We start from the raw sequence: 22,168 nt of genomic DNA on the forward strand, positions 1-22,168 counted from the left end.
GATTTCTGTAGGAAGTGAACGCTTAGATTTCAGGATAAAATGGTCCCTCTCTGGACAAAATGATTCCTGGGCTAAGGGAGCAGAGAGTGGGAGCAGTGTGTGGTGATTAGTACCCCTAAGAGAGAAAAACTGCAGTTCATGGCTTTGCCACGCACAGAGCTACTTCTTTCCAACTCCCGTGGCAAAATTGTTGGGTGGAAAAAGCACGTTGGCACATAACAACACAGCTCAATGTGAAAGACACCTGAGAAGGTGTTGTGTCTCTATCACTCAGAGCAGGCAGGGCCACAACATTCAACTTCATTGTTCAATAGGTGGCAGCTACCTTCTCCAAAGAGCATCCCAGGATCCTTGTGTCCAGCAGATTTACAGTGGAGGAGATCTTCAGAGAGAAATGGCTGCTCAAGCCACACACATGCACACATGGAATATCAGAGACTGATATCTGGAAAGCTAGGAAATGAGGTAAGCTCACCTTACTTCTTTTTTGAAATTATTTTGATGGTATTTAGGTGCTGGAATTAATTTGGCTGAGCACAATGCAGTAAATCAATCTAAAGGCACCAGGGATTAACTGTATCCAGCTTCTGTCTGGGCAGCAAGCAGCCATAGGTAAGGTAGAGCAGGGAGCAGAATGGCCTCTTGCTCCAAACATCTGCCAACAAGAGATGTTTGCAGAACCTCTCTGCTGAGGCACAATATTTGCATGCAGATAGAGATTTACCACTTCTCTGCTTTCTTTAAATGTCTGGTACATACATCAATTTCAAAAGCACCCCTGCCCCTCCTCTGCAAACCCCATTCATCGTTAACTTGTTTAAACTAAACACAAGCACGGACATGATCAGCAAGCAGCTGTCTGTTTTATTAGTGCTTCTACTTCAAATATCAGTCTTAGTTCCTCCTTGGTGAGCTCTGATCTCTCATGACAATTTGATTAACTTTACATTTCCTTTTATTGTTGGAGAAACATTTGGAAAATTTTAACATATCTTACTGGCTGGTTCTAAGACAAAGATGGTGATTACGTCCATGCTTAGCATCATCCATCAAAATCAGGCATCTGACAGACAGACCACCTAAAAAAATGTGTAATTCCTGAGAAGTTCATGGACCATAAAATGTTTCCTACTTGTGAATAATCACCAGACCGTCCTTTCTCTCCTTACAGCAATGCTTTCATTAGAAACTGCATAAACATCTTCATTAGAAGGAAACAGCTTCCACTTTGTACCAATCTGCCCAGATAAGAGCATCTTCTCATCTCCCACCAGCTAGAAACAGGTATCAGGGTTTTTCCAAGAGCCACATTCCTGTGGTGACCCCCTGATGGGAACACACCATTAATGAAGGACTGCCAGGACATGACAGATCCCAGGGAAAAGGATGCTCCATTTCACTTTGACAGAACAGCTCAGAACTCTTTTCCCTTTCCTCGTGCTCAAGCTAATTTAATACGTTCTCAAGCCTCTGGCACATACTCATCACTGCATTTCTGCTGGCCTCTGAGCTTCTGATTTTGGCTCAGCCCCAGAGCATCAATGCACCAGTGGAAAAGGCTGGAAGTTAGCCTGTTTTTGTCTTTGTGTTTCAAGACCAGGATCAGAAATAGAAGTGGTAAGAACTTCATGGAAAAAGCCTAGTTTTCTGTTGTTTTTGACAGAGTTAATTACCTGTAGATGTTTAAATTCTTTCCCTGGCATAATTTTCTTTGATTTGAAGGTGTAGATACTTGGTCATTCTGAAAAGCTACACCACTTACCCCTATTTCTGAGGGCATTGAGATGACTTCTTCAGGAAATACTCAGGTATCACATGTCAGCTGATGCTATTAAGCCATGATAACTCTATTAGATGCCTGAGCCACCCATTCACCTGTTCAGTAAAATCCAAAATTAGTGCTAACGTATCATGGTCATCCAAGAACATGGCTGGCAGACTTGGTCTCATGTCCCAGTCCATGACAGAAACTCCCAGGGTCTCAAGCAGTACTGAGTACTGAGAGTCTCATGATAGCTTCTGTAAAAAGTTAAGCCTCTAGTCAATCTTTGGGATACATGGGTCACACAGCATACTAATCCCCATTGCTTCTTGTGTGATTTACAGCTGCTGCTGAACAACACAAGTAATTAATGATGGTACCAGGATTCCCCTGATGGATATCTCTAGTAATTTTCTTCTATTCTGTCATTTTCAGCCCCTAGAGACGTCCTGCTGCAATTATCAGATATTTCTAATCTTTCTCTCCTAAGAAAAGCTACCATTTCAGGCTCTGGAAATGAGCAGTTCTGTTCCCACTCAAGCTATAGAAGGAGAGTGGTCAGCACTTCAAAAAATAGAGGCTTTCCTTGATGAAATCTCATTTCAATCTACCAAAAACCCCCAAAACAACAACAAATGATCTTGTCTCTGATTCTCAGGCAAAGTATGCTTGTATCTTCTGAGAAATGTCTGGCTTTTCTAGTAAAGAAGAGAAAGTGGAGAAAAAGAAAAGGAGATGGAAGAGAATTACGAGTAGTTATAAAGTAAGGGTTGGTGGAATTCATAATAAACAGACTGAGACTCTTTCTAATACTTCTACAGCCCAAACTCCTGCAATAGACAGGTCTAGACCCTTGAGCACTTAGGCTCCTTGTACTTTCAAATATCTGTACTTTTACCCTGTAACACAGTACTAAACCTCTCATCCACACCTTCAAGAAGGAAGCAAGCTATTTATGCCAACAGTGTTAGAGAAAAAAAAAGCTTCCCTGACCCAAGACAGCATGCAATGAAAGCTAGAATCCAGCTCCATATGACCAGCTCTCCCTGCCTGAATGCCCATAAACCACAGGTCTAATCCAGCATCTTGCTTTCAGTGCTATGGGTGCTGGAAAGAGTCCAGCCCCTGCTGTCCCGGGGAAGTGATAAAACCCCATGTGCTAGTTAATGCACTGCCTCTTATAGGCCCATGCAGCAGGTGAGCAATTATCACTTGCAGTCTAGCTTAATGTTTTACAGGACCCCAGAGCTGTTTCCAATTAGCCTCAGTATACCATTGAAATTAACTCATTTGCGTCACCTTGGCTTGCAAGTGGGCTGTGAGGAACTGATGGAACAACTGGAACTGAGTACAGGTGGCACCTCCCCTCTCCTCCTGCTCCTTGGCATTCCTTGCACTGGATCCAGAGGGGCTATATTTCATGGAAGAAAATATGGATGGAAAAACCAGCTTGATCCATAACCAGGACCTGAGGGAGGGTTGATCCATCCCCAGAGTCTTGTCTCCATGGCGTTTTTCCAGACTGGTTCTCTGTGTCCCAAGAAACAAGCTTCCAAGCACTTCCCTTTGGATTATTTAGTAATCTCGTGAGGCTCCTCAGCATCTGGCCTATAAAAGCCTCTCTTTATAAAGAACTGTGTCATATGTACATTTTATCTGTGAGCCTTGTTTAATGAATGCTTTCAGACATTATGAGCCCATTCAGAGCCTGTTGTAAAGCCATCAAGCTCGCTGCAGTGTCATTGCTGCCAGGCATTTTCACTGAAAAGGATGTTCTAAACGTTGATGTCAGTGCTAAAATTAGGATAAATACTTGCAGGGATTCTGTGATGTCCTAATACAACTTCAGTGCCTATGAATGGTGTGCATATCAAAGGAAGGATGATCTCATAGCCAAAGACCAAGAAGATTGAGGAGCTCTCAACTGTTTTCTGAGGTTTGCCATAAAAAGTCCTGTGTAATTTTGAGTACATCCCTTCATGTCTCTATGCTTCAGGCTTTTTCCTTCACAGGTTGCAGTAATCACCTCTTGGTGAGATTATGGAGATAAACATATAACTGTAAAGTGATTCTTGGGTAACAGTCATGAAGAGAAGCATTTAACTCCAATGTTTAAGAGATCTCTTGCTTTGATAACTTGATTTTGATCTTGGCGAACTCTGCTTATGTAAGCTCCTTATAACACCTCATTCTTGATGAAAGCAGATGAGTTATAAGCTGAGCGTGATAGTGTATACATCTAAAATTATCTGTAAAAAAACTGATTAAACTTCAGGGATAGTGTGTCTGTATGATATATTTGGAGGAAATATAGATTAAAAGCCAAATTCAGCCCTCATATTAAAGGATACAGTTCTGTTGATCACCTGCTTATAAAATGACTGAAGAAGAGACTTTGAGTTGTTTGAGGAAAAAAAACAGAATAGAATAAAATCTGAACTGAAAATTCACATCCAAAATGCACTCCACAAAACAAATATCAGGCATTGAGCAACAGCTTGCTCATCCAGGGGAAAGGTGGGTCAGAAGCACAATATTCTCCACAGAAACACACTTCAGTTCATCAGAATGTGAACTACAGCACAGGTCATTATTTCCAGCAGCTAATGAAAGTTAATTACACTGAACTTAAGAGTTTGTTGTAGCAGTGGATATTAGTGTTGTACTGTATTAACACAGCAGGAGACATTGCCTACCCTGGAGAGGTGGTCTATACGTAGTATCTGGTATAGTTTTTGGAGATGCATGGCAGTTGAGTAATGTGCTTAAGGCCATACTCTAGATTTTAGTAAAGGCAGGAGCTTTGAACCCTGTGATCCTGCTTCTATGTCCCATACTGTGAACATAACATTATCACTACATGTGAGGTTGCTTGTAGAGTTCTGAGCTGCAGACAGATGGCCAAAGACTTAACCTGAATTCCTCAGAACCTCTTACCATTTGATCACCTGTGTTTCCCCATAGGCAACACATAGTTGCAGAGAGCACAATTCATCTAGGTTTTAGCACTCGCAGGAACCAAAATGACACAGCAGCATCATGGAAGGCATGCGCCCATCACAGCAGCAATTGAATTAGCTGCAGTAATGACAGGCGGGGGCTTCTGAAAAACCCGGACCAGCGGGAGAGCTTTCGGCAGCAAAGGGCTGGACCCCGGGGGCTGGACCCCTGCACCGGGGAGTGGCTGCGTGCCTGGGGAGGGGAGCTTTCCAGAACGGGAAATGTCAAACTGCTTCCTAAGGAGAGTCAGGCCTGGGCCCAAACCCAAAATGTCAGGCTAAATCTGAACTGCCCCAGATTTGGATCTGGATGTGAAATCTGTGGCTTGGGACCATTTCTGGTTTATATTTAAAAAGCTAATCGTCTCTTGCCATGGGTAGCTAAGTATCACAAGAACGGACATGGAAGCAGCAGATTGAAATCTGTCAGGATCCCATTTTGCAGTAGTCAAAAAAAACTCTCCTTTCCTGGATGCAGGGAACAAGCTTTGCCACATCTGTGAGCCAGGGAAAATCACTGGAAACTCTGGAGTGAATAATTATACAGAAATGTTTACAAAAAATAAATAAGAAGAATGTATGCATAAGTCAAGAATAACAAATGACATGTGGCCAAAACCCTGAATAGCTACTAAGGCCTGGGACTGGGATATGCAATTTTCACATCATTTGCAGCCTCGGGCGGCTAGAAAGAGTGGTTAGGAGATATTCATATACAACGGCTGCTCAGTACCTGGTATTTATAGTAAATTTCCAGTGGCCAAGGAAACAGATCACAAAAACCCAGCCTGGGAAAGGATGGAAAAAGGCCAAAATAGCCAGTTTTCTGGGTATTCCTGGCCAAAAGAGAGGTCTTGGGCAATATGTGTGCCTCCTTCAGATCTGTGTATGGACAAATCCAGACTCCTGCTTTTGCTACTGTCCCTGGCTTGCTTCACGGCCCTTCGTTCAGTTCTCATTTCAGACACATCTTCTGTGTCTTTTTCTTCCAAGGACTGACAGGTCTCATCTCCCAATAGATATTACCTCCTTTCATGACTTTTCTCCCAACCCACCTATGCATCCCTGCAGGATGGGGTCCGTCCTTCACAGCCTGCAGGACTTTTTCTTTGGTTTCTATGTTTTGCAGAAAGCCGCTAAAGCCTGAGCTCTGGGTGGCCTGGCCAGCTTGGGTTCCTCAGGGTTCCCACCTACCTACAGGATCACAGATCTTGCTTCTCATGTGCAGAACCTTGGGCTTGCCTGAAGCTAAGCCTGAGCAAGAAAGAAGTACAAAACCTGCATGTGAGCAGAAGAGATCTCATTTCTCCCTCTCTGCCAAGCAGACGTAATAGAGAGGTCAGCTGCCTGGTTCCATCAACACCATCTCACTTTGGAAGTGGTCTAACTCCAGAAGCAGTCCCTCAGTGGTTTACTCTTCCCAAGGCTGAAGTCATGGGAACCCAGCAGTTATCAGAGTAGGCTGGAAGCTCTACTGTATCTCAAGGAGTGTGAGAAAAGCCATTCTTGCTCATCTTTTTGTTTTACAGGGGAGTGGCAACTCTGCAGGCCCCTATTCGTGCTCAGTAGCAGATGGCTGAGCTTCTGGAATAGGGCAATATTCCTGAGTGCCTCTTGTCTCCTTCCAGTAGATTACTGTGGACCAATTTACCATTTACTGGTCCTATGAAAAATAAAAGAGAGAGAGAAAAGCAATTTGGGAACTATCAAAGTGAGCAGCTATAGCTTTTACGGAGTTGGTTTTATGAGAGATTGTTTCCAGGTGGCTCTTGGCTGGTGCAAGGGTTCACCTGACACAGAGCGAGTCAGTCTGTGGAGGGGGCTTGGGGTAAGCAGATGACAGTGACAGCCCACTTTCCCCTTGTCCTGGACAAGCACTGGCACTCAGATGGAGCAGCTTGGTGAGAATCTCCTGGGTGATTTGAAGTGATTACCTCCCCGCTTATAAAAAAAATATATTATGCATGCATACGGAGAAGGGCTGTTGACAGCAAGTCAGAAAGGAAAGCCGAACCATATCTGCTTGTGGAACTGGGCTGCAGAAGATGACGCATTAAGATGTTCATTGCCGGGATTTCCTCCTTGTTATTACACAGTAACAGGGCCTATTGCACACATAATTTATAGTATCTAGGTAGGAATGCATGCAGGATGTGGCAGCCACATAATACTCTTCACCTCCTCCGAACTCATAGCTGACTGCGAGAGGACAGAATCTTTACAAGTGCATCTGAAAGTAAACAGAGTGGTTTTAATTGTGCTGTGACTGTGAGGCTGTTGGGCAAGAATTCAGTTTTAGCTAGAGATGGACATGATCTGAAGTGGGGCAGATGTTGACTGGATTCTCTCCAAAATTAAAGGCAATTTTGATCAGGGTTTTTCAGCCAGGCCATTTGAAAGACTTTTCTGACATTCAGAACCAGGGTGAGATGCAAACACCTTCTCTTTCACACCTCTTCTGGTAACCAAGTTCAGCAGACATGCACACATACGTACGTACATCCAAATCAAAAATCCACCTGGAGCAGCAGACCACACCGCAACTCCCCTCCATTGCTGTAAGACTGCAGAATGTGGTTGCCAACTCTATGATGTCTTGCCAAGCCACCAGTGCTAATGGGGCTTCTCTGGTAACCACACTGTGAAGCGCGGGAGCTTCTGCTGGAAGACCCACCCCAGCACAGTATCTGTGGTTGGGCTGCAATGTTTGGGATCCAGTGTACATACTCAGGGCTGATGTTAGTGAGGCATGGGGGCTGGAAGGGAAGCTACCCAGATGTTGCTCTGTTATCATGACATACAGTTCAATGCATGCAAGGCTGGATGCTGCAGAGGAGCAGGGGCTCACAGGATTCCTCTCTCCCTCTCCGTGAGACAGTTGAGCTCTAATGAAGGCACAGTGGCAAGGAGCATCGTTGTTCAACAAGAAAGCACTTTGAGAAAGAGAGGCAATTTCGAGGTCATGCTTGTTCTGCAAGTTTGAAAAGTTTTGTGGGCTTTTAAAGTTTTTGTATACACTTTTTCATTTTTTTATTTTCCATTCTGTCCTTTCTTTCCCTTCTTTTTTTCACCCCCTTCAAATATCTTCTTTCTATTTAGGGAAAGGCAGAAGGATGAGGTAGTTTTCAGAGCCAAAAAATTGCAGAACTGACAGCCAAAAAGGAAAAAGTACGCTATCCCTCCAAGCCCATACCTTGTGATTTCTCAGTTTTGTTCAAATAAAACCCAAAACAACAGCCTGTTATTACTAGAAGTAATCCTTAGCTTTCCAATAAAGGAAGGCCCTAAACTACACCATTTTCACTAAAAAGAAAAAAACCCACAACAAACCAAAAAAACCCTCAAGACAAAAGAGAGACCCTTTTTAAATGGAAGAAACCTCTAAAAACTTCCAGCTACTTCTAGGAATAACGACTGACTGCTGTTTTTTTTTCTGAAATCTGGACCTGGTTTTTAGTTTGGCAGCTTTAAAGCAGACAGCAGAACATACTGATCTACAATATGGTGTGTGTGAGAGCACAGTGGGCAGGATACAACACCCTGGTTTCCCAGTCATGGTACTTAGAACTACCTGGATGATAAGGAACCTGCTAATTACTGGCAGTGGCAAGACGGTGCATCTTCTACTTGCTTCATCAGACCCTGTGGACATGGAAGCCTTCTATTCTCTGTGAGAGGAAGACCCAAAGGACAGGAAAAGAGGATGAAATAACACTTTTGTCCCAACAGAGGATGCTGAGGCCAGCTCAGCAGCTGCTCCTGCGTCACTCTGGACTACAGGGCTGTTACATCATCACAGCTCATTCCCCTTCATGTTCGTCATTTGGCATCTTTTGACAAAATCAACCCATCCTGAGAAAAGCTCTTTTCATTGTGCTCTTAAATTTAAGAGGTAAGATCTTGTCCTCTTTGAAATTGGGAATACTCTTACCAGTTTCCATGGGCTGAGATTCAGCACATAGCCCTGGACCTCAGTGCCTTTGAGAGTGTCTCCTGTTCCATGGGGAGGACTATGTTGTCCCTTGCAGACACCTCGTGCTCCGACAGCAATCTTGTTAGGTGAAAACCCCTCTTCTCTTGCTGTTCTGGTTGTTTTCTGATATTATATCATTTTGCAGTTTGTGCCAATACCAAGCGTCAAGCGGCCCTTTTATTTCTAATCCCTCCAATACTCAGTTGTTTATCTTAACTTTCCTTTTTTGTTTCTTGCTGATGCTTTTGGCTCCTCCTGTTGCAGCAGCGTTTCACTTCACTGTCCCGTACATCAGCTGTTAAAGTGAGTGTATAAGCTCATTCGGACAGGGTGCCTGCCACCTGGGTAAATTGCTGTACTTATCTAGCACTATATACAGGGCCAAAAAGCACTGATTGTGCCTGGCTATTGAATCAATATTGCTGCTGGGCTGGCATGGGACAAGAATTCAGTATTGTCTACTTTCACCTTTTGCTGCTTGCTTCTGCACTGTGCCTGCCTGCACAGCTGAGGCTGAGAGCGCTGTGCAAGGTTTTGCACTAGAGGGACTTTATCTCATCTTCTGTAGACAAAGAATTAACACCCTCCCCGACTCTCCTGCAAGAGGAGGATTTAGAAGGGATTGCAGCATCATTCCTTAGGCATACCCAGATGCTCAGTATTAACGTAGGCAGCTCTGTGAAGATTGTTTTCTGCTACTCGTTGTACAGGAAGAATATTTGGATGAAGTAGTGGTTTGGATATCACTTTGCAGGTCTGGACTATAACTCCAGTGGAAAGAGATTTAGCTTCAATTACTTGATGTAATTCAGAATACAGAACAGCCCTCTGTTGCTAAAACAGTAGTTAGTTTTCTGTTATCTTTTACTTCACTGGCAACAGCCACAGCAAGCCGCACCCTTGTGCTTTTTAGTGAGTGTATGTATGTATGTTTGTGAGCTCAATACCTCAACCTGAGCATCCCGAGCATCAGACCAGGCACTGAGACATGACTAAAAGGTGTGTATTTAGCTACAGTCTCTAATGAAAGAAAAAAAAAGACAAAACCAGAAATAAATAAAACTCTTTCTGAGCTGAGGCTAATTAAACAAAACAACTCACAAACCTTCATTCTTTTCAGTGTTTTTCTGTAAGCTTATTTTATTCCTTTTGCTCTGGCTGGCTGGTGAAACTGAACTCCTCTGCTGGCAGTTTAATGCAGTTCTCATGCCATAGACAGGTACTGTTTTGTTTGGGTCTCCAACACTACTAAAGTTGTTTGGATCCAGCCCTGGTTTCATCTATGTTGAGAGCAAAAGCGACATCAGCAAAATATAAAGTGGAAAAAAATAGCTTGGTTTAGTGCTTCTATTCTCCCTTTTATGATAAAACTTTACTCTGAGCCTAAACTAAGCTGATGATGCTCTTTAAAATGGGATTAAAAACTGACAAAAATATATTCATTAAAGTAGAGGAGGTGAATGGGTGACTTGTCTGACCTGGACAGCCCCACTGACAAAACAGGGGATTTAGTTATCTCAAAACATCAGACTGGCGACTGGTTACTAGTGGGGTTCCTCAGGGATACGTCTTGGGGCCAGTGCTCTTCAATATCTTCATTAATTATTTGGACGCAAGACTTGAAGGACTACTATCCAAGTTCGCCGATGACACAAAATTGGGAGGAGCTGTTGACACTCCCAAGGGCAGCGAGGCCCAGCAGAGAGACCTAGATAAATTAGAAAGGTGGGCGATCACCAGCCGCATGAAGTTTAACAAGGGAAGGTGCTGGATTTTGCACCTGGGACATGGCAACCCTAGATGTACATACCTACTGGGGAACGAGAGGCTGGAGAGCAGCCCTGCGGAAAGGCATCTGGGGGTTCTGGTGGACGGCGAGTTGAACATGAGCCAACAGTGCGCCCTGGCAGCCAAGAGGACCAACCGTGTCCTGGGGTGCATCAAGCATAGTATTGCTAGCCAGTTGAGGGAGGTGATTGTCCCACTCTACTCTGCACTGGTGCAGCCTCACCTTGAGTACTGTGTGCAGTTTTGGGCGCCACAGTATAAAAAGGATATGAAGATACTAGAGAGTGTCCAGAGGAGAGCCACAAAGATGGTGAAGGGTTTAGAGGGGAAGCCGTACGAGGAGTGGCTGAAGTCACTAGGTCTGTTCAGCCTGGAGAAGAGAAGACTGAGGGGAAACCTCATTGCGGTCTACAGCTTCCTCACAAGGGGAAGTGGAGGAGTAGGCGTAGACCTCTTCACCCTGGTGACCAGAGACAGAACTTGAGGGAATGGCAGGAAGATATGCCAGGGGAGGTTTAGGTTGGATATTATGAAAAGGTTCTTCACCTAGAGGGTAGTGGAGCACTGGAACAGGCTCCCCAGGGAAGCAGTCATGGCGCCAAGCCTGACAGCATTCAAGAAGCATTTGGACAATGCCCTCAGACACATGGTGTGAATTCTGGGGTTGTCCTATGCTGGGACAGGAGTTGGACTCTATGACCCTTGTGCATCCCTTCTAACTCAAGACATTCTATGATTCTATGATTCTAACAAGAAGGAACCTAAATCACCCCCTGAGAGTATTCAGGGGCCAGAAAGAGAGGTTGCTAAGGAACAAAATGCAGAAACTTTGAAAAAATAAAATGCTGCCTGGCTGGATAGCAGCTATTGCCGCAAACATGTGCAAGAGGATCACTAAAGTTGACATTTTCCAGAAAAGTAAACCTTGCTCTCCCATTTGTTTAGAACTAAGTTTAATTTCAGCGCAGTATTTGTTCCAGCAACTCAATTTAATGCTGCAGCTTGAAGAAATCCGAAATATACTGGGGAAGATACAAGAATAGACGCTTGTTACAGTACAAAACCCTGCAACTCTTGATAAATAACAGAGCATGATCCCAAGCTGCCTCATCTAGATTGTCTGAGAAGAAGGTATTTCCCCACAAACCTCCAAGGTTTGTTTTCTGTTTCCAATCACTGCGACTGCAGGCTCCGTGAGGCAGGGACTGCTCTTTGTCATCCTTAGCACCTTGATGTGCCACAGTCTGGTTCTGCTCCCTCCCAGGTGATGAGGGAGGTCAGTCATTTCAGTCCTAAAGTTATTTCTATTCCTCACTATTTCTCTATTGCATTATTGGCATTTGTACATGTCTAAAGGAAAGAAATGGAGGTTATAAGGAGAGGTAAGAAAGAGTTTCCTGTCACAGTAAAGCTGTCCATCTGCACAACCTCTGCCTGTTCTTTGCATCTCTGAACTATTTTGAGTCCCAAGTTTTGGCTTTGTTCTGTTCCAGGATCCCTGCCTTTTTCAGTCTTCAGTGAATTCACCTCAAGACCTGGGCAAATTATAAGGTCTTGTGTCATCTTCATCAATACCTCTCTGAAAACAAAATGAAAAAAATCAACTCCAGAGGGTTGAGCTAAATGTGTTTGACAGGCTGTGCTTTTCCTGCTGGGTTTTAACGTCCAGCCAGTACTGACTATGCACAAAAATGGGGTGGTTCTCTCCCCACCCTTCCAAAATGATTTAAGCCAAAAGAAGGAAGCCTGATTCTTAACCTGATGCAAACTCCAGAAATGTGTGAGGCCGATTTTGCTGTGTCACAAGCTGATCTTTCGCAGATGCTGAAAAGCTAGGAAATGCAATTATGGGAAAATTGCACTAAGGCAAACAAGTACATGCCAAGGTCTGCCATTCTCCATTACCCACCTGAGCCTGCTGATTGTGGCAGACAACGTACCATCTGTATGTGCTTTGTCGGAAGGCAAAAAAGAAATCCCAAGAGCAGTCCCTGAACTGGGGAGTAGGAGAAGAGGGGGAGGCTCCCAGAAGGAGCATCCAAGATCCACTGCAAAGCCGTGGCGGTGTCTTGGAGCAGTGCTAGCTCAGGAGTCGTGGTTAGCTGAGTCCTTCTCCAGGGTGACCCCAGATAGGCTGACCACATGGTAGTTCCCATTGCGTTTGGCTGTCAGGGGCTTCTCCAAATCCCTGAACTCTGGCCCATCTGAGTGTGCGGTGTGAAGCTCAGTTCTCATGAGAACAAGTTTCCGGGCACTGGGAGACGTCAGATACTTCCAGCTCCTGCTTGGACCAGAAATAACTCACAGTCTTCTTTTCTCAGGATGTTCTGGCAATGCTGTTTCCTAACCCGGCTCGATCCCGCTATTCCTGAGATGCCAAAACAAAAAAGAAGAAATGATCAAATAACACAGGAGGGCAGGGAAATGAAAGAGTTACCCATGCTCATTGTGCCTCAGAGGTGGCTCGGTTTTGTTTTCAGGTGAACCCTAGTTTAAGGTGCTGTCCTTTTCTGAACTTAAACAGCGCGTAATTCTCTGTGGTGTACCCCACATTTGAGAGGTGAGATGGCTTGAAGGTCAGGTTGCTATCCTGGTTTTAGTTCCATGCCTTGCTGTAGGCAAGGTGGTCCTGGGTTCAAGCCACCTGTTATCCCCTATCACAGGTCCCCATTTTAGGAAGGGGCTGAATAGCATCCCCTCCCTTGATGGGCTTGTTGTGGGATAAACGCCCCAAGAGGCCCCCGCAGGACAAGAACAGGAGCTGAACAGGTGAGACAGAGAAATACCTGCACTGTCCCCGAAAGGCTCGTCTATACTAGTGGGTTCCCAGGGCAGACTGTCCCCCTGGGAAAGCACAGCTAAGCCACAGTGGGGGAAGAAAGGCCAGTGCCTCCATGAGGTTACACCAAGGGGCAGTTGCAGTGTTGCAAAGGGGCCACCTGCAGGGAAACCTGCTCTTCTTGAGGCTACTGCCACTCCACAGGACTAAAAAGCAAGCTAGGCTTGTCTTCTTTCAAAGCATGTGTGCCTGAATTACAATGTTTTGTTTACGTTGTCAATTTTGTCAGTACGTTATCACTGCGGCATTTTTCATTTATCAAAGTCTGAGTGTCCCAGAGGGGAAAACTAAGGACCAGGGAACAGGTTTTTATCGTTATTACTATTTTTATTAGTGGTATTTGGAGTAATGATTGCAATAAAAAAATGAAGGGAAATACTGATGATTTGGTGAAAAACTCACCAAAAGCAGGAGCACGCATTTCACGGCCGGCGCAGCACTCTCCCTCCATTTTGCTGAACAACTATCGCATAATATTAAGAATTTTCAGTGCAAAAACCCATCTAGAGAGAGGGCAGGTTTTCCTCCTCTCCTTCACCCTGGGGCCGGCGGGGCAAGAGGAGCGCAGTGGCAGAGCAGTGGCCATGGCGGTGCTGTGCAGAGATCCCCAGCTTGCTCTGCCGCTGCCTGCTCAGAGAGGGACACCTGCCCCAGGCCTGCCTGGTAGGAGCCACCCTGCTCACCCATCGCTCCGATGCTGCTCTTCCCTTTGTGATGTGGTCCACGCTGGGAGCATCTGTGAGGGGCCCACATTGAGTGAGCAGCCCAAGCACCATCCCGGGCATCCTCCCATTTGGGGTTGCCTCATTGGCCTCTGCTTGCAGCCCACCTTGCCAACTCTTGCCTGTTCAGGTGAGCGAAAGCCCTATGGGCAGGGATGGCAACAGGGACTAAGACAACACAAGCGATTTTTCTTTGGCTTTGTCTGCGTCCTTTCATGCTGGCTTTTCACAAGTATTCTAGCAAATGCATTTGTTAGCAGGAATGTTGGCAGATCAACAGCATTTAGAGAATATCCAGGGCTGGACCCAGCTGTGTTGTGAACTGGGGAGGTGCCGGGCTAGGGGAGGAGAGGCTGTATAGCCATGTGTCATATGCCTCAAAACATTGGGTGGTGTATAAGGAGCAGAGGGCAGGGTGGGAGACCAGTCCCCCCAGTCTCTGCATAAATCCTCTCATCACATTGACAGAAAGTGAATTCTGTATCCATGAGCACCAGAAATTACAAAGCAGAAACACCAGTGTTGGAGAGCTGTGCTCACCAAATGGGGAAACAGGAGCTCCTTGAAAGCCAAGTGTGGGACAGAAGACCTGTTGGGTGTAGCTTGGCAGCGCTGCTCACGGAGGAGCCATGGAGGGGGAATGCTGTATCCAAAGTCAAAAAGGATCATGCCAAATGCATCTCACGCCAAACGTACGTGAAAGGCAGACTTTGGCACACAAGTAATTACTTTCTGATGGAAGCCCTGGAAAAATGGACAATTTTGTTTTTCACATTCCTGAGATCAGCACAGCAGTGCTTAAGGGTCATGGCTATGGAGAAGGCCTCCCTGTGCTCTGCACTGCACTCACGCTGTCAGCTGGATAGGGTTCTTGAACACATCTGAGATCCTCTCTGTAACTGTGGCTTTATTCTGGCTCCAATCAGGACTTGGAGAATGGAATGAAATAAAAATGGAAACAAAACTCCCACTAGCCCCCTTCTTTCGGAATGAGACTTTTACACTCAGCTGTTCCTTTTGCGACAGTGCAGTAATCAGGGAAACAGAAAGCAGTTTGCAACCTCGCAGGAAACAAAGAATCTGTGATTACTGTATTTGCCTAGTAATCACCCTTTAATACCCCTGTACTCAATACACAGGGCACAAAAACAGTTGGGTGGTAGAGGTTGCAGATTAGAAAAAAGCAAGAAGGCAACTCATGGCAATGCTTTGAGGATTTTTATGGCTTTGGGACCTGGAGAAACCATTCTGTCTGTCTTCCACCCCCGGGGGATCTTGTAATAGCTGCAAAGGCACGTGAAAAGTAGCTGATGAGGAGTTAGGGACTTCTGCATGTGTAACTGGAAGCTGGAGTAGATGAGCTCCTCAGAAGTAGCCATCTTGTTATACACATATCTAGAATGGTGCAGAAAGCTGAGCACATCACATTTTGATGTTGAATTGGTTTTGATGTCACATGCTCAGGACGCTCAAGACAGCCTCCTAAAGAATGTATCTGGGTGAGTGGGTGTGTTTGGCTGAGGAATCATCTAGATTAATTCATGAAGGCTGTTGCTGGAAGCTAAAGATGTGCTTGAACAGCTCCAGACTTGGCTTTGGATGAAGATTGGGATTTTTGTCTCTCTTTGGCTGACTGTCCAGTTCTGGTCTATGGCTACCTGGAGGCTGAAGGGACACATTAGGTTGCTACTTCCCCTCAAATTGCTTCAGGCTCAGCTACTGGGCAGGATTGCTCCTGCACGATAAAAATCTGTGTGTTTGCAGGACCAGCTGCAATGCGGTAGGGAAGGGGGCAAATCTTGTACACTGGAAGTGCTGAGACACACTATATCTTCACTAGTTTTAATAGTGCTCCTGGTGCTTTTCCAACCAGATAACTTTCTGGACTGCAGGGGTCTTTCTCGGGCATCACAGGGCTATCCCAGCATCCGCAGCCCTTGGCAGCCACACTGTTCGCAGGGGTGCCAGGCGTGGGGAGCGGTGAGAGAAGTGCAGTGGGGCAGTTTGGCCCAGAGGCCCTGTTTGGAGAGGTGGCAGGGTTCCCAGTTTCTGATCACACAATACAGCCTTATAAAAGGTCACAGTACAAACTTTTGCCATGGGTAACCTACTGTGCTCCTGTGTGCTGTAAATACCTCTTTGTAAGCGGAGGAGCACTATTTCTTGCACCAAGTTGAAACTGCATAGGAGTCTAGGAAAACAGACTGAAGTTGTTTGAGCTGGGTTGTCTCAGATCTTATGGCAACCCTTTATGACCATGCATAGTTTGCACAGCACCTGTGGAGTGGTGCTTCGAATAGCCCAGGAGGTGTTGGTCTAGTCTCAATATCAGCTACTGAAGGTACAGCACTTCTTATATCACATGGATTTTGTTTGAAGGCAGTTTTATCGAGGAGAAGGGTAGGTCCCAACCTCCTCCACTGCAGAAAACCCTGGGCTGAGGCTGGTGATTCAGTGTATCACTAGAATAAGGGAGGCCTGGCCAAGAGGGAGAAAACTGCTGCTGTGATACACTTTGTCTCCAATCCAAATTCACTCTGAGATGCTGTTCATAATTTGAGGCTATATATTTTATTCTGAGTGAGAGAGCAGCAACTAACAGACCAGGGAAGAGCTGCTTTTGCCAGTAGTAACCGGACTTTTCTGTCCTGAATTTAGACCCCTACACTGGAGGTATCTGAGACTCTTCTTGTAATCAATGAGGGAAAGGAAGTGCTTCCAGAGCACAATCTGTTTCACTGATTTTAGATGTCTGTCTCTGGATAAGATGGATTACACCTTGGTAACATTTGTTTCTCTCCAGTTAGGGACACCTTAATGAGGACAGCCAGCTAGTGCCAGTCTAAACATCAACATAGGAAGGGTCTAAAGCCAGGCAGGGGAATCCACCCTCAGTGTTTCACCTCCCACACTTGGCTGGGCCGTGCCTTGGTCTCCTGCATGAGCCGTTCCTGGCACAGTGACAGCTGCCTGACAAATAGGGCTCTAGCAGGGATCTTTTGTGCTGTGGTCATAGGCAAGAAGCTGGGAAATAGAAGAATAATGGAATAGCCTTAAGGAATGGTGCTAGTTTAATGTTCCCTTTATTGGTTCCAAAAGACCATGAGATAATGCTCTGATTTGCTACAGTGAAGGCTAAATAACATTGCGTTTTTTAATAACTGCCTAGAAAGAGGATTCCTCCTCAGATGGATGCAGAGAAACCATTTTCTTCTGCTTGCTCTACCATTGTATAAAAATATGGACCAGTCTGCAAGTCCTTGGTGGCTGGCTCTGATGGCTACAGGGCTATGACATTTTTCACCAGAGCAGGGAAATGACAGCTCCCCCAGCTGCCGGAGGTCCCTCCAGCATTTCCTCTGTCTAAAGGTTTGCCTTTCCTCAGTTCCACTCGGGTGTGAAGCAGGTGACATTACCGGGCATTTCTGTGACAGATGGGGCATTTTTCTGCCACAGAAGTGGTTTTAGAGCAGGGACAATTGACATGGATACCCTGAATCCAGTTGCTGTTCATTTTGGCTGCTTGAATTGCATGTTTCCAGATATCCTGTGACTCTCATTTCTTCACCTGTGAATATCAGTGCTATCAGGAAAGCATTTGGATGCCAGAAATCAGGTACAAGACAGAAACTTTGTCAAATTTCATTTCATGAATTTATGGTTTATTGGGCAATATTTGAGTACTCAAACTGATTGAAATGTCTTTTATCAGCTAGCCATTTACCTCTTTGAGGAATGCTTGCAGAGTGAGTAAAAACTCCCAGGTGTTAACCCCGACACCCACTTGAGCCCCTGCACAGGGCGGCTGCAGTGCCCCCCTTCCAGGCAGCTGCCGCATGCACCGTGTGTGTTCCTGCATGTGGGATTCAAGATGCCAACAGTACTGAGTTACACTGGGAGCCTGGCAGGGTTTCTCTTGCGAGGGAAGAACAGGAGTTTTAGGAAGTTGAGGATCTTTGAGAAAATGGAGAATTCTCATTTCAGGAACAAGCACAGTTGTATCATGTGTGTACTGGTTATTCATTTCAGTGTTGTTTGCTCTGGTCTTACATCATTTTAGACCTGATCTGGCAGCACTCCAGCATCCTGAACTCTAAAGACATAAATACTCTTTCTGAAGTCTGTGGTTATTGCTAGGCTGTCCTCTGAGGGTCACTGCTACGGTAAGGAAGGGAACCTGAAAGTGCGTGACTTTGAGTGTAGCCAGAGTGCACGCAATCCAGTGTGCCTGTGCTTGCCCAGGCAGATCAAAGCGTGGCATTACAAGGTGTGATCCAGCCTCAGCCATGCCAGGAGATGCATAGGTTGCCCTTCTGGACAGGAGGTGGGTAGATCACATGCCCTGCTCACCACTGCTCACTTCACGGTCCATCAAAGGCTGGACAAGCACAGGGTAACAGCACTATGCACGTTTAAGTGTGTTTTGGATGAAGAACTGCCTGTGATCAAGTCCTTTTAGATCAAGCTTGAGAGTGTTTTTTGACCTAATTTGCGTGCACCCCATAAATGTAGAAAATGAACCTCCACTACCAAAAGGCATTTTTACCTGAAACCTGACAGAGTGAAAGGGAAGAGAAAAAAGTGAGCATATATGTAACTTCCTCTCTCTAGTCTAAAAATTGCACTGGCAAGCTTACAGTTGGCAAGAGACAGCAACGGATGTGACTATTTTTTTGCATTCCCATAAATTTAGTATGACTGGTCTAATTCAGGAGTTTACAAGCAGTTCCGTCGTTTGCATCAGATCTTGATATAGCACCTCATGCTTCTTTCCATCCTTGACTGCACTCCTTCAGTGCATAGATAATCTTCCTTCTCTCTTGCTCTCCTCCAGCCATCCTGAAGTAATTCACCTGGCAAGCCAACATGAGGGAAATGTTTACTGTCTTTATAGCTGTTCTTCACGCAAGCTAGTATGTAGAAAGAATGACGAGATCTGGCCAAGGGAGTGACCAACGTAGCCTCCACAGAGCACCAGTAAATGCATCATGAACCGTTGGCATTATCAATCCAGATCCCAGTCCTTCCCATTACTGAATTTAGGAGTATTAGTTAAAAGATGCTTTGCCATTAGTTTTAAATTAAAACAGAGAGAATAGTTGTAAGGTGCTCTGAGACTGTACATACCCTTGGCAGTTTCAGGGATGACATCTGACAGTTGTAATTTCCGGACCAGTTGGATACGCTTCCTTTCAAACAGAAAGACCTCTGTGATACAGGTTCCCAGGCTACTGTGGGTGTAATCCACCACACGATAGGAGCTATTAATGTGTGGGGCTATGTTCTGTGACCGGCAGTGATGCTGCGCTGACAGGAGGGCTGCTAGGGAGTCTGAATTGAAGAAGCAGGAGGAAGCAAACCAGCATGGGATGCTGGGACCAACCCCACTGCATTGTCCTAGATCCCGTGTCACTCCCAGTCCAGGCCAGCTGCCATCTTCGTGGAACAATGGGAGCCCTGGGGACAATGTCATCTCCTGTCTGGAAGCTGCTCCTGGAGATCTTCCCCCTTGGCACTACCAGGGCTGTTGTGGTTTCCAGACAAATGGACATTTTCATATGGGGCTTGTAAAGTTTGGTCACTCCTGGCCAGATGACCACTGAGATTACCCCACTCATTTACCTCTCTGTCCAGAAAGGAAATAAATTCTGGTTGCATCTTTGTTCAAGACATGCACAGCTTTCCGTTTGGTTTTGAGTTGTTGTTGGGATTTTTGGGGGAAATTTCTAAAAATAGATTAGAATTTGGTCTTCATATAATAGGGGGTTTGGAAGACCTCCTGTTGCACAGAGCACAATTCTCTTCTTCACTCCATCCCATGAGCATCCTGTTGACTGTGTCTAGAAATTGAGTCCAGAAGTTCAGCTGCTCATTCTGCCCAATCTCACCCGGTCCAGTTCCGAAGCCACACCAGGTTCCTGCTAAGTGCACTTGAAAGACCCACCAGTGCTGACACAGCCATGCTTAGAAACATCCAGCCGTCCTCAGGACGGGCACTGGGTCACACTGCATCAGCTTGAAATGTGTGTGGTGATCAGCACCTGACAGTATTGACAGGCCCTCTATCTTCTGCCAAACTATCTGCAGGCATAACTCTTGTTATTCTCTATTCCTAACAAGGCAAGCAGAAAATATTCTCTTTCCCTTCTTTCTGATGCTGCTGGAGGTTTCGGGGCTAAGTTTCTGCTGCCTTCAGTCTTTCTTAAAAGAGGCTGGGTGTACCGAGGACATGCTGTGTACTGAAAAATGGAATTAGTGATAGTTTCATCTTCTCCCAGGACTTTGAGAGAGTTTGGAGCTGGGCCCACATCTGGACATTCCAGTTTTCTCTAAAGTGCTGAGCATCAGATTGACATAGCTGCAAATCTGTGTGGAAATCCAGCTTTGGATCCAGTTCTGGGCTAGAGCGTGCAAGATATGGGCTCATCTCAGTCCCAGATAGGTTCTTCCACTGTTTGCAGTTCCCTGTGAGCCACATGCAGTGAAACTCCTGCTTTCCCCCTGCAGTCCCTGCTCTGTCTCTGGGCTTCCATGCAAAATTTGTCTCTAGTGAATCAGTTACGGGAGCTTCGGAAGGCTTTTGTAGCCAGATAATTCAGAGAAATTGGCACAGATGGCAGGGAGAAAAAGAAGCCAAGAAAACTTACAGATGGGACTTCAAGTGGGATATTAAATCAAATGAGTAAATTTATTTGTGAAGGCAAGCATCACAGTCATTATGATATGTAAACCAGGTTTTAATTCTGAAGTGTTTGTAAATGAAATGGGTGTTAGCAACTCTCAATACAGAAAGGAAAGGGGCAGGAGCTCTGTGTTACGGTTTGGATTTGAAGGCTCAGTCTGAACATATTCCTAATTGATATAAACCTTCTGAGATTGCAGCATCGTTGTATTTCTGGGAGATGACAGGCTGCAGCCTTTTGCTTTACTTTCCATGTACTTCTTAGGGCTTCCTAGAATGTGTTATCCCTCGCGCGTGCTCTTGCCCTGCATTTATCAATGTCATTGCAATCCTGAAGTTGCTACAGTCATCTTTGGCAGCAGGTATAGACAGGAACCAGAACTGCTGTTTGCTCCTGCTAAGCCCGGAGACACAGCCGGTGTGGCATGTGGTGTCAGAGGCAGAGGCACACACAAGAATGAACTGGGCCCTCAAATTCAGAGGGGCTGAGACTGGGGCGGGGGAGAACGGGGCAGAGGCCCCAAATTCCGCTGTCGCCGACTGTTCCCAAGTGCACAGAATTATGTTGGTGTCAGTACTAATTAAGCTTTTTCAAGGCCAGTTTGAACTTTGATTACCAGCTGACAGGTATGTACAATCCCCCTTCTGGGATCTGTAGATCCCTGCAAGTCATCAAACTGTCTTCAGTCAGCTTTGGACCAGAGGAGTTTTGCCAGAGGCATCCTGCATCTGTTGCATCATATACAGTACATTAAAACCATCTTTATTGCTCTTTATAAAGAAACCACAGTTGTTAGAGAGTCCTGAATGCTCAGCCCTCATGTACTTCCTTGCCTGTGTAGTTATTTGCCTGTGTTACCCCCTGTTGCTTTGAGACATGGTAGTACATAAGGCAGCTAATCATTTAAAGCTATATTCATCCTTCCTCTTGGAAAGCAATAGTGGCAGATACATAACGACACACTGGATCTAGAGAGGGGGTGATTCAGGCTCATCTGTAATTTATCCAGTGGGAAATGCAGGGGGAATGTCTTTGTTCGTTTGTCTTATTCAAACATGCCTATTGCAGCCTCTTGATGTCTCTGTGATGATCGGGGAGGGGGGAGGGAAAAGAAATTAGAGAGGAACAAATTGATGACAGCCATCGCAAAAGAGACAGAGTCCCCATCAGCGCCCGGCAGAGAGCTGCAGAGCCTGTCCCCTCGGAGAAGGGCCACAAGCCGAGGGCTCACCGGGGAAGAGGGGGGCTCGCACTTCACACCCCTGAGTGAGACAGGAGGGGAAGCATGTGGCACGTGCTGGGAGACACAGCTGCTCTTCTTGTGTGCTTGCTGGGATGTTTCAAGTGAACGTAAAGGGAAGGTTTCAAACCAGGTAGTTTATAAACCCCTAAAATGGTTATC

The sequence above is a fragment of the Nyctibius grandis genome, chromosome 4, assembly GCF_013368605.1.
Source record: "Nyctibius grandis isolate bNycGra1 chromosome 4, bNycGra1.pri, whole genome shotgun sequence".
NCBI classification, from domain to species: domain Eukaryota; kingdom Metazoa; phylum Chordata; class Aves; order Nyctibiiformes; family Nyctibiidae; genus Nyctibius; species Nyctibius grandis.